The sequence below is a fragment of the Hoplias malabaricus genome, chromosome 15, assembly GCF_029633855.1.
Source record: "Hoplias malabaricus isolate fHopMal1 chromosome 15, fHopMal1.hap1, whole genome shotgun sequence".
NCBI classification, from domain to species: Eukaryota; Metazoa; Chordata; class Actinopteri; order Characiformes; family Erythrinidae; genus Hoplias; species Hoplias malabaricus.
Window position 1 is genome coordinate 9,155,025 of NC_089814.1, and position 12,039 is coordinate 9,167,063.

A 12,039-nucleotide genomic window follows, 5' to 3' on the forward strand; every position below is an offset into this window, starting at 1 on the left:
TAAAACGACGTCTATCTGCTTTCCAGACGACGTACCTCGCATGATGTTTTTGAGCAATCTTTACGGCGTTCATGTGATGCTCACGGCGCCATTGTTATAGCGTCTATGGCAAATCGTTTGCTCATTGGCAGTGCGTCGTTGAGACCTCGTTAACTGATGCTTCCTGGACGATGCTTCTGAGATCTCTAAAGGATGTTCATACGCCGTTTGGCGCCAGTCACCATGCCTCTTATTGTCTCTTTGCTGATTTTTAATTTTTTTTTTACTTTTATATAATGCAAAATATTGTTTTTATTTTGATTAATATGCCAGAGTGCCAAGAATGGTGCTTTTAACTCAATTTTAAATTTTTAATTTTGAAACTGAGTTGGATTTTTTCGTTAATTTTAACTGTGCGTTTTGTAATAAGTAATATATGGTGTTCAGTTTTTGAAAAAAAAAAAAACTGGCAAGAGGAGCTCACATAACAGGGTGTAGAAGTCCTTCATAGAGTTACAGAGTTTCAGCCAATCTTAATTTTATTTTGTTTGAGTATGAGTTTAAAATATATAATATAAGAATTTATATAAAGAGATGGCCAATACACAATGTTGAAAAGTTGTATTTTAAAACTTTTTTTACACGAACAAACTTAACAACAAATTAATTTTTAAAAATATTAAATTATTATTTCTGTAACAAAACAATAAAAAACGACTGTTCACGTTTGTGGACATGAAGGGGTTAATGCATGGTGAGCGCGTGGTCTTCTTCGATTCACTCTGTCAGGCGCCAGTCTAAGCCAGTCTTTGATTGCCTTCTCCGCTTCGGCTTCATTTGGATGGGACAGCCGAGGATTCCTCATCGCAGACACTGTAAGTAAGACATTTATTAAATGTAAAATAACTTGTATATTTTGGTTTCTAGATTATTTTATTTTCCATTGTGTTGATGTCGAGCCTGTTGCTAATACTTCGTTTAAGGCGCTATTGCTATATTGCTAATATTAAATTTAGATGCTATTGAACATCATTAGACAAATCGTGAAAATACTTTAAGGACATTTAACACATAACACACAGTGAGTCTGATTTGTTGAACACGTAGCACAGTTAAATTATGGTCCAAATATAACAAGGGCCTAGTCGACATGGTTGACTGCTTAATACGTGTACCCTTTTTATTAACTGAAAATATATTGAACAGCATTACAACAAGGATATTTACATAATCTATACAACATTAACATACCATTCTATATACAGAGTAGGGTATTTTAAGAGCCTAAAACATCTTATCAGGGGATAATATTAAGCTACAGTCAAATATACACCAGCAAGTTGTGCTTAGAAGGCAGCATTTCTGATTAAATGTATGTGCATCTAAAAATATAAGTGACACACAATTGTTTCATGTAATAAATGGTGCAGATTATTTCCAAGATAAGCTGTCTTCCTTCCTCGCAAAGTTGGAGTTATTTACTCAGTAGTGTCCAGTCTTAGCCACAGAGAACCACTTTGGTTGCAGAAGCACACATGATCGTTTGTTGAAGACTCTTCTGATTAAAGAAGAATGTGTGCTCCTGGAGTATGGCATGAATACATGAAACAACACTGGGACATTGTGAATAAAATTGTTCACAGTTGTTGTAAAGATGTGGTGTCATCTTTGTCCTGTTTGGTATACTTATTTTGATACTTACAGACTATGACATCCTTGATTCGAGTGAGTCCAATTCCTCTTTTATCTCCTCTGCCACACCAGTTCAAAGAGACTGCCAGGTGGGGGGAAAAAACTTTTTCACAAATCCTCCATATAGTTTTTTTCATTGTTTGCCCCCCACCCAATGACAGTTTTGACACCTGCAGAGAGACAGACAGAGGAATGTAACCTGGGACTTAATTTATTCATTCATTCATTATCTGTAACCGCTTATCTAGTTCAGGGTCGCGGTAACCTGGGACTGACTTAATGAAAACTAAAATTACAAATTTTAAGCACAGACAACAGAGTCTGTTCAGAGTCAGAATCAGAGTCATGGATAGTTTTTTATTGCAACATTCAGACAAACAAATAAGTACTTCAATATTTTCTTTTTTTTTTTTTTTTTTAAAGAAATTGTGTCGGTTGATGGCTCCTGTTTTCATTTTAGCCTATTGATATTATATTTCATAGCTTACCTGTAATATGTGATGACATTTGAATTAACGTTGTTATAGCTTTGATTTTTTTTTAGTGCCTGTGGATAGTGAAATAGTGGCATACAAAACTGAAACTACATTTTTGGGGTGGGGGGTCATGTTCGAGTAAAAAAACAGTGGGGATTTTGTTTTTTTATCGTACTTTGTTTTATGAAACTCATTATAAATTACGTTTTTAGATAGTTATACTGTAAACACTTTAAGATGTGTATGAGGTTGCTGTAAGAAAAAACTAAGAAAACAGAATTACTTTTTTCCTTAATGTTCTTTGCTAATCTTCACAAAAAGTTCACTTTTATGAGCTTGTTAAAATGGTATATTTTCGTACTGACCGTTTTTTTTCTTGTGGCGGTGTTGGATAGGCCATTTTCCAGCTCTTCAAAATCCTGTGCAGACTGGAGGGGAAGTAGATTTTCTTCAGAATCCTCTTCCAGTTGTGTTTGTTGCAGAAGTCCTCTGCACCTATCCCCTGCCATTGACTGCACAACAGCAGTTAAATGCTGAAGTTGCAGCTGCACCTCCCCAATGGCCTCAAGGATGCACCGTTCGGTAGCTATGACATTTATATGAATATTCACATCCATGAAATAAATATTTACAGAAAGGTCTGCATATAAACATATCAGTTTACACACACACACACACATATATATATATATATATTTAATTAGTAAAGAATGAACAAGCTGAAGACATACATGTACACTGGGAGGGTATGAGACGTCCTGAAGTGCAAACTCTTGATGCAAAATTAGAAAAACATATATGCAGTAATCAAAGTTAAGGCAATGGCATTTGTGTAAATGATCTTAGGTATGATTTATATGTACTATATCACAGCCATTTCAACATCATTTTCTTGTAATTGGATGGTACTTTGACTGGCAAGCAGTGTTGTAATATTGGCATCCTCAAGCTGGGTATAAATTAATACTTAGATATTTCTCTTTAAGACTTAAATGGTGCCCCTCAACATCCATGTAATGTGAAGACCCAGTGGAAGTATTATATTGCACCATATTTTTTGGTAACACCTTACATTAATATTCGCTAATTAATCATTATTTATAGAATGAATAATGAACAATTTCCCATTATTTGCTCAGTAGTTAATACTACACTAGCTGTTACTAAGCATTAACTGTTACCTAGCGATTGATTCATTTACTAGGCATTAGTAATTAAGTGAACTAATTAATAGGTTAGTTTATATCTTAATTACTCATTATGTGTACTAACTGCTACTTACTCCATTGTTAATAAATTATTAAGTAATTCATGTAAAGAATTAACATAGTAACTTACTGTTACTTATGCCTTAATGCTGCTAATTATTATAATGAACCATTAATATTTAGTAAATATACTACTAATTAGTTTATTATTAAGTATATTTGTTTATACTATATCAAAGTTGAATATGGTCACATCTGCTCATGAAATGAGCAAGCACAAATTCATTGATAATTTTGTTGTCCATCAATTTAATCTTTGGTGTATCTGTAAACTCGTGTTTGGTAGTTCTGAGTGTTTGAGTGTAAAGCGTTGTCATTAACTAACAAAACATATTATTATCTTTAACAATTTCAAGCTTGCTTGGTGGTTAGCAAGATTGCCTTACAGCACTGGGGTCTTGGGTTTAAGACTCGATCTGGGTGGAGTTTACATGTTCTCCTCGTGTCTGCGTGGGTTTCCTCCAGGGACTCTGGTTTCCTCCCACATTCAAAAACATGGAGGTCAGGTAAATTGTGTGATACCCTGGTGTGAATGAATGTCTGTCCTTTACATCAAACACTAGAACAGCACCTGAAACATCTAGGAATGTTGGCTGAAATGACCATTGAATGTTGGTTAAAGGGAAACATTTTGCTTTTTGTTTTAACTACTAGATTTTATACAATACAAAAATTATGCTACTAACCAATTAAATACAATTGAATGTAATATATTTATTTGTATAGTACCTTTCATACAGAAACAACAAGAATGTAGAGTGCAAACTCTTGTGCCAGTGCTGCTTCGTGACGTGTGTGAGAGTCAGATTCTGGTGGGGCTTTGTTGTTTTGTGTACACACATCACATATCTTTGTAGGTGCAACACCTTTCAGGGTCCTCCAGAAAACTTTGGTTGTGTTGTAACTGGATTTGCAGCTTTTCTGAACCTGGATCATGTTTAAGAACTTGCATTTGTTTTCTGAATATGTATCATTTTTGTGAAATGAAGCCCAGGTGTTGTTGTTTTGATGGATGTGTTTTGAAGCTTGTATTTTTGCAGTGCTTTTGGGCTTTCTCTGCCACTGTACCCTCTGTCACATTGACCATTGTTCAGTTTCTGACCACAGGATTGCTGTTGTCCAGATGTCTGGGTGGTGGATCATTCTCAGCTCAGAGGTGACACTCAGTGTATTGTGGGTGGTGCTATTATGAGTGTCTCAGACACATCAGTGTTGCTGGAGTTTTGTTTTTTTTTACACAAACTGTCACTGCTAGGGTGGGAGCGGACCACCAAACAAGTGCAAAATAAAGTGAGGCCTTATAGTTGCCTACCCTATTGCAGATATAAATGTTACTTGAGGTAATAAACTCACAAATTTTGGTAAGTTGCCACAAAGTATGCTAGTAACACAGGTGCACCACTTGGGTTAAAAGCGCTGTATAGTTGAAATCTTTTCCTACTTGATGCTTTAAGGAACCAAGTCTATAAATATTCCTCGAACTTACACTGATCCCCCGTAGTGCCTAAATAATAATTACAATGTAGTATTTGTATTCCTAGCTAGAACTTTTATCCACATTTATTGTGTCCGATTATGGAGGAACAGATTTGGACAGGGCTTTTTAACTGTCTATAAATATTGTCTTTATTGACCTTCATGCTTATTAACAAATGCTAGAAGATCTTTGATTATTATGATTAATATTTAATGTAAGGTGCATTTCTCTTGGTTGTAATTGGCCTGAGAAACAGATCTATATAGGATCTATATTTCACGACAGAGATAAGTGTGAAATGATACTATTGAATGTATTATTTTAGAAATAATAAAAATTGTTTAAAAAAAATCAGACTTTTCTGAAATGAATGTGAATTTGAACGGGAAATTCATCGAGTGCAACATACGATGCTGAAGTTGGCTATATAAATATTCCACAGTAAAACTTCATCATATTCAGGATATTAATAGTCTGTTATATTATGTTTTCAATGAGCCTTTCAGATTTGAGACACTTTGAATATAAAGAGATCATATCAGATGAATTAAGCCAAATGTGCAATTTCTCCACACATTCTATCATGTCCAGTGCTATGTTCACAGGGCAATTACAAAAAAATTCCACAGTAAAATTTCTTTATCTTCAGGATATTAATAGTCTGTCTTCAGTGAGCCTTCCATATTTTTGAGACACTTTGAAAATAAAGAGATAATTTTCGCGGAATGAAGCTAAACGTGTAGTTTTTCCACTGTATGGAAGTTGTGTTGTTATTTTGCCATCTAGTGGCTTATTTTAGCCATATATGGCACAGATGTGGTTGTACTGTGAAACAAGCGCTTCGGAAGTGAACTTGGAAAATTTCTTAAGGTGAATTTTCTGTTCCACCTTAAACGGCAAATAGGAACTATTGCTTCATTTAAGGTGGAACGGAAAATTCTAATGTTAGCCAAGAAGCTAACGGGCCAGCAATATTCGCGCTGTGGTCTCGCGCGAGTGTCCTGTCAGAGCCGTTTAACGGCACTTTTTCCAGTTACAGTAAAATGACAATTAGAAAATTATACCTAACGCAATCATGTACTCAGTAAAATTGTTAAAGAAAAATTTGTTAAAGAATATATTGATTGTTAATGGTAATAAGCTGTTCAATTTCGCTGTTGAAATGAAAACCGGTGTGTGTGTGTGTGTGGGGGGGGGGGCGCTTTGGGGTTGGTATAAATTGCAGGTTACCAGGAGTTCTGATTATCTAACTTACCCTTATCTATTTGATTTCTCATTCAGAGATATTAGTTTCTTTGAACAGCCTGTTAATTAATTAATTTATTTATTTTTACCGCTGTGCTGCTACTTACATGCATTCCTCTGAAGAAATCCTTCAGTTACTCATCCAGGTCTTATAATACTTCTGTTGGATGCTTATTGGTCCTTTCTTATAGTCTACTCACAGTCCATTGGCTCAGTCAACATTCTAGAATGTCGTGGTGAATGTACTGATTTTACAGGTCAAATGTGTTAAAGAAGGACAGTTAAGTTATATTTTTTACTCTCAGCATATTATAGATCAGAGGTGTTTAGTCCTTATTGCAAAGGTCTTGCAGGTTTTTATTATGTTAAGGTAGAAGCATCACCTAATCAGTTGTTGGAAACCAGTTTATTAAAAGACCTGGAATCGCCTGTGCCCCTGCTTGGAATGAAAACCATGCAGCCCTCTGTGGTTATATTTGATGTCAGGATGCTGTTCAAACTATGGTTCCATGATCATAGCCATCTTTTTACCCATTTTAGTTTTGCTAGACACAGTCAGTAGAACAGTAACCAGAGAAGATTTTTTCTACTGTGAATGGTTATGTTTACAGAAAAAGCAGCAGACTTGGGACTAGAAGGTTGCTGGTTCAATTCCCATGACCAATAGGAAAATTGCGGATGGGGAGAGTGAAGGAACCGCACTGCCCTCCAACATCACCATCCACATGTGCAGTGCCCATGAGCAAGGCACATAACTGCTCCAGGTGTGTTCATTGACCCTAGTGTGTGCGTGTGTTTCTGTTCACTGTCACGGATGAGTTAAATGTGGAAGGCACATTTTATAACACGTACAATGACCAATAATTCCACCAAATCATGCTGCACTCAAGTCACTGTAGCACTCAACTAACATTTGTGTGTGTTTAGTCTACATTCATCTCAGGTGAATTGAGTGTTTAATGAATTATGTCTGTGTTAAACTGTTTTTGTCAGTGTTTACATTGGAATTGTGAACTAACTGACAGACACAGGATGTGCTATATTTTTGACGCAGCACTTTTCTCGGTGTTTAGGTTCTGTTGCCTCCATGTGGCAGATTGGATGGGTCAGAATCACATGACTACAGCTCAGTATCGTTAGTTTAAAAGGGACACTACACCCACACGCACCAGGACATTAACAAAATTAAAATGGAATGACCAGAATTAAAAGAAACATCAAAATAATAAATATTTGCAAGATTTGCATTAATTAGATTCTGAATGTGGAAATTGATTTAATTTTCCATTAATTCCCCAGCTCCACCCGTTGCAATTTTCATGCAGAAACAGTAATTCGTGATCCTGACACTGTTCCTCTGATAACTTTTTAACTTTTAAAAATAAATTTTACAGGTTTTTCCCCAAGAGAAAAACCAGAGGGAAAGCTCTGGTGGAGAAGAAGAAGATAGAGTGACCCAGGAGAAAACTCAGGAGCCTTTACCAAAATACCGGCCAGACTTGCACGGCACTCTGAAAAGAGAAACCCAAGACTGAGCACTGAGGCATGTGTTGGCTTCCCTTAAGTAGGAGTAGCCCAGGTGGAACCAATTGCCCCAAATTAAGAGTGCCTCTGTCTCCGTCTAGTGACTGGGGGTGCCTTAGCAGGCAGCCTCGCCCCAGCCCCAGGCAGACCTCTTACAGAATCTTCCTATAAACTCTTCATTCCAGACACAACCTTGATTCACTTATTTATTTACGGTAAGAAGCATGCATTATTAATATGACATTTTGGATAAATGACTTCTAGTCCATTTCATTTCTTTTTAGAAATGCAAGCTAGTAACATATAAGACTTTTCACATATTTGAATAATGCAAAAATATAGTCAATTTATACCTTATCAACAAAATACCAGAAGATTATTTTGCAGATCCCTAGTACATGTACAGTACATATGTTTTTTTTTTTTTTATTATTATATATATATATATATATATATATGGCGGCACGGTGGCACAGTTACACAGCTCCAGGGACCTGGAGGTTGTGGGTTCGATTCCCGCTCCGGGTGACTGTCTGTGAGGAGTTGGTGTGTTCCCCCGTGTCCGCGTAGGTTTCCTCCGGGTGCTCTGGTTTCCTCCCACAGTCCAAAAACACACGTTGGTAGGTGGATTGGCGACTCAAAAGTGTCCATAGGTGTGAGTGTGTGAGTGAATGTGTGTGTGTCTGTGTTGCCCTGTGAAGGACTGGCACCCCCTCCAGGGTGTATTCCTGCCTTGCGCCCAATGATTCCAGGTAGGCTCTTAATTTTTTTAACAGTATAACTTAATGATGATGATGATAATAGTGAGCCAAACTGGGCTGGTATTTTAATGCTGGCAACATTGGTCAGTATTCGTCAAGCTTCTTAATATAAGTGAGTTTCAGGATTTCTTGATGCAAGTCAAAGTAAATAAGAGATGGATCTGATCTTAAGTCAACACTCCTGCTCTGATGAACTTCATGAACATGGACCACACAGCAAGAAAAGTTATTCACAATTATTTCTATAACCATCATCTAAATTTTCATGATTGTGACAGTCCTATTTGCCACTTGGTGTTGACAGATTCTGCTGCACTATTGACCCTAGTCCATACACTTGTATTTACATTTGGTAATTATAAAGGTTTTAACATTTTGTTTATATATATATATTTCCTTTTTGTTTAGTGGATTTCATCACTGCCTGTAAGCATTAGATAGAATGAAGACACTTATATTTACATTAATTCTTCACTTATGGCAGCCAGCTCCTTATTTGTATTGATATTTATCAAGCTTTTTATCGCTGGCTTTTACAAAGAGTCCCACAACTTTGTCTATTCTTAAGGTCAGTTTAGTCAAGTATTCAAATGTTATTTAGAAAAGTTAAAGTTAAAAAAATCAATCTCTTTCTTTCTTCTTTGTAGAACCATTTGAAGACTCCTTTTATGCTTGGACATTTCGAGTGAAGTGAACCTCCAAACAAATATGAAACTTCACATCGAACAATATAAGATTTGCTGTCTAACGAGACAAGTCGGTTGCCTCATACCAGCAGTATTTTCTGTGTGCACGAAACTAAAAAGGAGGAACAATAAACTTTATTTTAATAATTGGGAATAGTTATTTTTCATGACTAGTATCTCCATGATTAAAAAAATAATAATTCATTCTTATGGAATTTGTTCATGTGTTCATATGTACCATTGCCTCATAACAGGAAATATACAAATCAAGCAAATGAAGACATATTTCAAAGAAGTAATTTGGCTTTGACTATTTTGGTTGTGATTAATGACTAATCTTGCCTTGCATCCTTGATTCTACCACACCTCAAACTCATTGTACACAAGTACTGTATTTAATGACTATATTGTTTGTATACCTTCATACCTTCACAGCACCCCCACAGAGCAGGTATGATTTGGGTGTGCATCGTTCTCAGCATTGTTGTGACACTGATATGGTGGTGTGTTAGTGTGGTATAAGTTGATAAGATGCAGCAGTGCTGCTGGAGTATAAAATTATATCTGCTCTGTAGGTGTCGTAATCATTTAAGAACAGGATGAAAAGTGGCCAACACAGTATAGACCTTCAAACATGTGTATACACCTTGTAGAAGAAGAATATGTCCATGAGACCTGGTCAAAAATTGTAAGTGATGTGTGGTTAAGTACCATAACATGAGAAATTGTGCTGGTGACTCATAACTATTTCTGCTCTTAGCCAAGAGCTGATTCATAGATATTTAGTAGCAGCAATTTGGTATGTTTAATAGAATAGTTCCATCCTGCTCACAAATTACACACAGTAAAAAAAATAAAAATGGTAGAGGTACATTATTGTCACTAAAGGTACAGTGTAAATGTGCCTTTAAACGTTACAGCAATGGATTTAAAGTCCAGTATTGTTCACTAAAGGTACATTAAATTCTTTCATTACAATATTTAAATATAAACCCGTGTAAAGAAAATGTCCTGGAGATAAAATGGGGTGTAGGGATTATATAATAAAATATATAATATGAATATTCAACACAATTTTAAAATCTACCATTATAATAGAATAAAGCACAATTATGTTCCCTAAAGAAATCCTTGAGGGTACCCCTAGTGACAGTTTTTCTGAGTTTATAAACTGACAAGCTGTGGATGGAGCAAATAATAACATGAATATACCTTTTAAAAAAAGTTGCTTGATGTTATTCATCTGTCCAGTTTCATTTTATTAATCTCTGTAATGCAGGTTTTCCAAATATATAGAAAGTAATTTGTCCCTCTTGAAACACTGGAATGTCCACCACTCCACTTTAAAAACTACTGTATGTAGAGTCGAAACTTGTCAAGGTGAAAATCCTTTGTTTGAACACTTCGGATTTTCTCCTATCTTTATCGCTCGTGTCAGTATGGACTTGGTATTGAGCGCTGGGTTTGGTGGTATTCATATTCAGAGCTCACTGTTTCTTTTCTGGCGTCGCCGCGATGCAACGGCGATGAATATCACGCTCCGGTTTTATATCGCACCACCGATGTACCGGTGATACACACACGACGTTCGAAATTGGAACGCGATGTTTTGGCAATATAATGATATAAATTCGACGTCTCATGGACGTACCTGTGCTGTCTGGGTAGGGACCACGCTCTCAGGTGAAAAATGTGGGCAGCATCTAGTCACCACTGATGAAGGACTAGAGGATGACCAACACAAACTGTGCAGCAACAGATGAGATACTGTCTCTGATTTTACATCACAAAGTGAAAAATAATAAAGTAGGTCTGTCTAATGGAGTGGTCAATGAGTGGACACACAGTTTAAATCTCCAGTAGCACTGCTGTGTCTGATCCACTTGTACCAGCGCAACACACACTAACCCACCACCACCACATCAGTGTCACTGGAGTGCTGAGAATGATAAGACCAGATTTTCACAATCCAATTTAACCCATATACCTTCAGTGACGTGGAGGTGTGGTCCTTTGGCGTTCAGACCCTTGTTCTGGGAACTCCAGCAGATTATTTATTAATTTGCAATTTTTTTTATATTTTTCTTTCCTGTTAATAATTATCTGCTTCTTAACAGGTCCACGTCCTTTCAGACCCATAGCTTTCAGTAGTTTTCTCACAGTGAGAAGTTGGCCAGAAACACCTGTGCATTTTTTCACATATGACGTGACCATGGAGAGACATATAAGATAAAATGAGGGCGGCATGGTGGCGCAGCAGGTGGTGTCGCAGTCACACAGCTCCAGGGGCCTGGAGGTTGTGGGTTTGATTCCAGTTCCGGGTGAATGTCTGTGAGGAGTTGGTGTGTTCTCCCCGTGTCCACGTGTGTTTCCTCCGGGTGCTCCGGTTTCCTCCCACAGTCCAAAAACACACGTTGGTAGGTGGATTGGCGACTCAAAAGTGTGAGTGAATGTGTGTGTGTCTGAGTTACACTGTAAAGGGCTGGCGCCCCCTCCAGGGTGTATTCCTGCCTTGCGCCCAATGATTCCAGGTAGGCTCTGGACCCACCGCGACCCTGAATTGGATAAGGGTTACAGATAATGAAAGAATGAATGAATGAAGATAAAATGACATATGACAAGACAAGATCGAGACCGAAGGAAATTATGGTCTAGACTCGAAATTAAACCAATAGAGGTGTGGTCTCTGAATTGTGCACAATTCAAAAATCTTCATGCACTGTGTATGTCCATGTTTACATGTGTGTGTAGTCCTGTCTCTGTCTCTGTGTTTTTTGTTTGCACGGTCCTGTTTATCTGAGTGACCTTGCTTTCTCACAGGGTCTTGCCTGTGGATGCTGCATGCCTTTCTCCAGCTGTGCTGTTGCGTCTCAGGCGTCTCAGCGTCAGCACATCTTTTCTACGTCATCATCATCTTCATCATCGTCCTCA

General features: G+C 37.1%; 2 long non-coding RNA genes across 2 annotated transcripts; one reads left to right on the forward strand and one right to left on the reverse strand.

Annotated features, from left to right (window-relative positions):
• Positions 1 to 584: 584 nt before the first annotated feature.
• On the reverse strand, positions 585 to 3,299 carry LOC136668902 (uncharacterized). The gene is made up of 4 exons (XR_010795545.1): positions 2,879 to 3,299; positions 2,513 to 2,733; positions 1,682 to 1,841; positions 585 to 852 (listed from the first exon to the last, which is right to left on the reverse strand). It is a non-coding gene; the product is annotated as an uncharacterized lncRNA (long non-coding RNA).
• A 2,418-nt stretch (positions 3,300 to 5,717) lies between these two features.
• LOC136668903 (uncharacterized) lies at positions 5,718 to 9,223 on the forward strand. Its single transcript, XR_010795546.1, has 3 exons — positions 5,718 to 6,901; positions 7,532 to 7,876; positions 9,070 to 9,223. It is a non-coding gene; the product is annotated as an uncharacterized lncRNA (long non-coding RNA).
• The last annotated feature ends 2,816 nt before the right edge of the window (positions 9,224 to 12,039 follow it).